The sequence below is a fragment of the Ammospiza caudacuta genome, chromosome 2 (genome assembly GCF_027887145.1).
Source record: "Ammospiza caudacuta isolate bAmmCau1 chromosome 2, bAmmCau1.pri, whole genome shotgun sequence".
Classification (NCBI taxonomy): Eukaryota; Metazoa; Chordata; class Aves; order Passeriformes; family Passerellidae; genus Ammospiza; species Ammospiza caudacuta.
The window spans coordinates 68,584,136-68,589,744 of NC_080594.1; the positions used below are offsets into that span (position 1 = coordinate 68,584,136).

Sequence of the window (5,609 nt, forward strand, 5' to 3'; positions counted from 1 at the left end):
AAGCAATTGCCACATGTTGGAAGTCAAGCAGGTGATGCAGAAGGCAATAGGAAAATTTTTGGATAAATTAGGATAATTGGCAGTGTAAAAATAGCATCATCCTGTTTTAGATTGAGGGTGGTCACCTCACAAACAGATAGCACAGAGAGGTTGTGTCAATCCCACCCCTGGAAGTGTTCAAGGTCAGATGGGATAGGGTTCTGAGAAACCTGGGCTAGTGAAAAATGTCCCTCCTTACTGCAGGTGAGTTGAAACTAAACAATCTTTAACATATCTTCCCCAAAAGCTATTCTATGATTCTGTGGTTCTGTGAATGGATACTTATTGTCCTAAAGGAGACAAGCACAAGACAATCCTTAAAAATCCATAGAAATACTGTGCAATAGAAATGTAGAGAGTGAGAGTTACAGGACTCTTTTCTTCTTCTCATCTCTAATTTTTTTCCCATTTTTGGAAAACAGCAACTTCATAACTTTTTTTTGCAGACAAGAAGTTATATGCCTGGGGGAATCTTATGATCTCTGACAATCTGTGCGGTAAATGTCCTTGATTAGACCATGGCTGTGCTGCTTTTCAGCCCTCAGATGGACTCACTTTATAGCCAGGCAACCCAAAGCATCTACAGTTAAGCATTTACATCATTCTGCATCCACAGTTATTGACTTTTATTGACAGTGGAAATTGAAACACAATCTAGTCCTCAGCATTCTTCACTCGCACTTTAAGAAATGAGAAAAAACACCTGCAAAATATTGAAAAATTGTTGCTATTTTATCTATAGTCCAATACTTTTACACTCTATTTAAAGTACAGTACGATGAGTGAGGGAACTCTAGCCTTTCATTTTAGATCTCTGGAGACAGGAAAGGCAAAAAGTGTTCCTGCACCTTTGCAGAGAAAGAATGCGTATGCTCTGTTTTGGTAACTCTAAGAGCCACTCAGCCACTTCAGAAAGAAAATTATCAAAGAGCAGCATGACTGAGCATATAGAATAAACATATACAAGAAAGGAGTCACAGGTGTGTAGTGAGAATGTGATGGCAACTGAAGTTAATCAAAGTAGTCTATCCAGCTCTAATTGAAATGGGAATAAATCTCACCTTCTCACTTACAGTCTTAAGTGATACTTGAGATCTTCTTCAGTGCTTTAGGCTGTTGAAAACCAGAGAACATCCTTCATTATGAGTTTGCACTCTACAGAGGGAAGGGGTCAGTCTATAGCTGTTTCTTCAGGGACTTCTTTTGTTTCGTTTTTCTTTCCTTCAGTAACTCCATTTCTCATCAGTCTCTGATAATGAACAACCTTCAGTAGTATGTCCTAAGAAACTTCTCTCTGTGATTTAGTTTTGATTTGAAATGTATCAGCCTTTTGCTACAAGGACCTCTGCAGTAACACATTAAGACTTCAATATTCCTGCAGATATTCACTACTATTTTGTGCAGGGGGAGAAAGGGAGAAGTCGAGACATAAACTGTTAAAAGTTAAATTCTTTGTATTTAGAATATTCTGCCTGTCTACAAACATGAATATAATATTATGGTTGCCAATATCAAGAATTATTTTCCCACATTTCCCAGCAAGGTCTGTTTTTATTTCCTTGTACCTCTTGCTTTCCAAAGTTTCCATAATAGGCTTTAACACTTTTTAAAGGATAAAGATGTTACTTAATGTGTTTTATTTTGTTGGTTTCTGGTTTTGTTTTGTTTTGATCTTCCTCCGTCACCTAAAACAGAAATTAAAACAGAAATTAAGTATATGATAATAGCTCAGTAGGAGCTGGTATCACCAATCTCTTGTCTCTGCAGGAGCTGACTCCAATCTCCCATGTCCTTCTGGGTTCACAACTCAGCATAAAATGGAAGCCACTGACTTGCATATACATGATACCTCCCATCAACTTTTCTGTAGAGGAGTGAACATCCTTCTGTATTCCAAGAGTTAGAAAATTCAGAAAAGGGATAGATCCAGATCTTGATCTCTGTGGATTGTGTTTGTGTACTGGTCTGGGGTGGAATAGAGTTACTTTTCTTCATTGAAGATTATGTGGGCCTACAGTTGGCATCTGTGACCAAAGTGTTGCTAACATACCAAGACTTTTGCTATTGCTGAGCAGCATTTATTCTGTGTCAAGGCCTTTTCTGTTTCTCACCCTTCCCCAAAAGTGTAGACTGAAGGTGCACAAGAATCTGTGAGGGGATACCGCGAGGAGAGACCACCCCAAGTGAACAAACAGATATCCCAGACCACATCATTGTGTGCTCATCAATAAAAGCTAAAGAAGGAAATAGGGAGGGTGGACTTTTTTAGAGTGATGACATTTGTCTTCAGAAGTAATCTTTACATGTCATGAAGCCTTCTTTTCTGTAAATGGTTGAATCTATGTCAATCCCCTAGTACTCAGTAGTTTTGGTATAGGGTGGAGGATCTATACCTGCTTCCTGAGCAATATTTCCTTTAATTTTTCTGTATCAGTCAAATATATTATAATTTTCAAACCTTTCCAGGAACTCACATAAGGAAGAAGGTTGGTTTATAGACCATCTTCAAATTTTCATGAGAAAGGTAAAAGACTATTCAACCTAATCAAAGTAAGATTGCTTCTGGATATATTCAGGAACAGAGTATAAGACCACATGGAAGATTAGTGTTAAAAAGGGGCATAGCTAGAAAGATGAATACCTCTGGCTGAATAGCTGCTGAGAAGTGAATTTTTATGACTATGACATTTGTAGCTAAACATCCAGAGGGGAATTTGGAATTTAGATATCAATAGTCTATATATATACATGTATATTTATGTAGGTGTAGAATAAGGGATTAGAGGACATCTCATCCCTGATAAGTCACAGTTGTACTAAGAAGAGGAACAGCTTTGCTCTTAATGAGTCACAGCTGTGACTAATAAAGATAAGTGTGATAAAAGGGATGGGTTGGCTAGCGAGGAGAGAACCTGGAGGAAGACTCATGATCCTAAGGAGGGGCTGAGCCAGAAGGACTGGGCAGAAACAGGTGAGAGAATAACTGTTTTGAGGTCGGTCTGGGTCTGCAGCTAGGGCCTGCTGTTGGAATCTGAAGTCATAGTCTAGCAGGAGCAGCCTGTATTCAGAGTCTGCAAAGTAATACACACAGTCACAGTATAGCAGGAAATAACTGCAGTCAGAGTCTGACAGAGAAACCAACAGCAGGAGCTTGCTGCAGGCAGAGTCAGGGAATAGTTGGAGTCAGGATAACTGAATTGTAAGGAGGAGTAAACCAGGATCCTTTTATACTGTGGTAAACGAGAAGTTTGTGCCTTGCCTCATTTCTACCCCTAATGAGAGGGTTTCTGTAGCATATTTATACATGCTGATATTGCATATATTTATTTTAAAAAACTATGCTAGAAGAAAGACATAGAGAGAACTAGAATAGATACAGACAGAACATAGATATAAATAAAGAATTATAGAATGGTTTGGGTTAGAAGGGACCTTGAAAGATCATATTGCACCCCTCCTGCCATGAGCAGGAGTACCTTCCAATAGAACAGGTTGCTCAAGGTCCCCTCTAACCTGCACTGAACATTTTCAATGATGGCCTGTGTGAAATTTATTTGGGTAGCCTGGTCCATTCACTCACCATTCTCATTATTAAAAAAAAAAAGTTTTTTTCTTTTGCCTAATGTAAACCTATCTGGTTTGAACTTAAAAGCATTCTCCCTTGTACTATCACTATACACCTTTGGTAAAAAGCCTTTTTCCATCTTTTTTTATAGGCTGCCTTTCTTTTTAGGAAAAGTGTTCCAGCCCCCTGATCATTTCTATGGCCCTCATCTGGACCTTCTCTAACAGGTACATATCTTTCCTGTGTTCTGGACTCTAGAGATGGATGATGTACTCCAGGTGAGGCCAATTAAGAGTGGAACAGAGCAGGGAGAATCACCTCCCTCAATCTTCTAGCTGAACTACCTTTTATGCAGCTCAGAATATGATTGGTTTTCTGAGCTTCATGCTCACATTGATGGATCATGTCCAATATTTCATCCACCCCCAGATTCTTCAGGGCTGCTTTGAATCAGCTAGTGCCTGAGTCCGTGCTGGGGATTGTTATGACCCATGTGCAGGATTTTGAATTTAGCCTGTTGATCTTCATAAGCTCCATACAGGCCCACTCCTCAAGGAGGGGTTATAAAAGTCCCTCTGGATGGAATCCCTTTCTTCTAGCAACTCAAATGCATCACTCAGCTTGGTGTCATCTGCAGACTTGCTTTTGGTGAAGTCTATCCCATTATCTAGGTCATTAATGAAGATATTAAAAATTACTGATTCCAGACCTGACAGCAGGGACAGCATCCATTAGTGGTTTACATTTAAATATTGAGTCATTAACTGCAGTTCTTTGTGTGTGGCTATCCATCCAAACCCTTATTAAACTAAGAATCCCTCCATCAAACCCATATCTCTGCAATGTACAAGTAAGAATGTTGTGGGGGATTCTATCAGAGTGTTTAAATAAGTGCAAGTAGACAACATCTATAGCTCTTCCCTTGTCTGCTGATGCGGTTACTCCACCACAGAATGCCATGAGGCAGGCAGAATCTGCCCTCAGTGAAGCCATGTGGGCTGTATCTAAGCACCTCTCTATCTTCCATCTCAACAGATCTTCCAGGATAACCTGTTCCATGATCTTTCTGGGCATGGAGGTGAGACAGACTGCTCAGTAGTTCCCAGAGTCCTCCTATTTTACCCAGTTGTAAAATGGTCATTAAGTCAAATATAATATTCCAGTCTGGCTTCAATATTAATATAGTGTATAATTGAAAAATGTATAAATTTTATAATAAATTTATATAGTATAATTATAAAATTTATAATATTTACTGTATTTTATATTAAATATGTTGTACAATTATATGAGCCTACTGTATTATATATATTATAAATTATAATGTATTTGTATATTACTATATAGCTTATATTGTAGAGTATATATAAGCATATTTCTGCTGTAGCATCTCCAAGTTTCACACATTAAAAACACTATTTACTTCACTCATGTGACAGTATTTAAAAAAATCTAAAACTTAAAAATGCATAGATGATAAGACAAGCTGATAACTGGCGTTCTTCGGTGTTCTGAAATTGGAACTCAGTGTTTCAAAATCCCAGTCTTTTCCATCATTGCCTAGTATTTTCAATGTAAGTTAAGAATCTGCTGTTCCTGCTTCTGCTGAAAAAATAATACCTTACCAAACCAGGAGTATGGTGCTGTTCAGAAGTACAGTCTGCAAAATATCAGCATGAATAGTATTTCAAAGTATTCATCTCAAAAAGCAGACTCTGACAGATGCAGAAATGAAAAATTGAAGAGAAAATTACAAACCTATAAGTAAGACTGTTTAGTATAATGTGCATTTTCATTAAAGCTGAGAAAAATAGAGCAGATAGTTACAAGAAAATATAACTGCAAAGCAATCACGCAGAAAGCATTTCTGAGATGCCTGATAAACCAGAGCTGAAAAAGCAATGGTCTTGAATAAAAGCAGTTAATCCTTGTGAATTAAAAGACCTTTATCTATTTGAAATACATTGAGATTATAGGTATGCACAAAGCACGTAAGATATTGTTA

General features: G+C 37.8%; 1 long non-coding RNA gene across 1 annotated transcript; it reads left to right on the forward strand.

Annotated features, from left to right (window-relative positions):
* The first annotated feature begins 2,956 nt into the window (after window positions 1-2,956).
* LOC131554916 (uncharacterized) lies at window positions 2,957-5,001 on the forward strand. Its single transcript, XR_009274474.1, has 3 exons — window positions 2,957-3,010; window positions 3,756-3,831; window positions 4,640-5,001. It is a non-coding gene; the product is annotated as an uncharacterized LOC131554916 (long non-coding RNA).
* The last annotated feature ends 608 nt before the right edge of the window (window positions 5,002-5,609 follow it).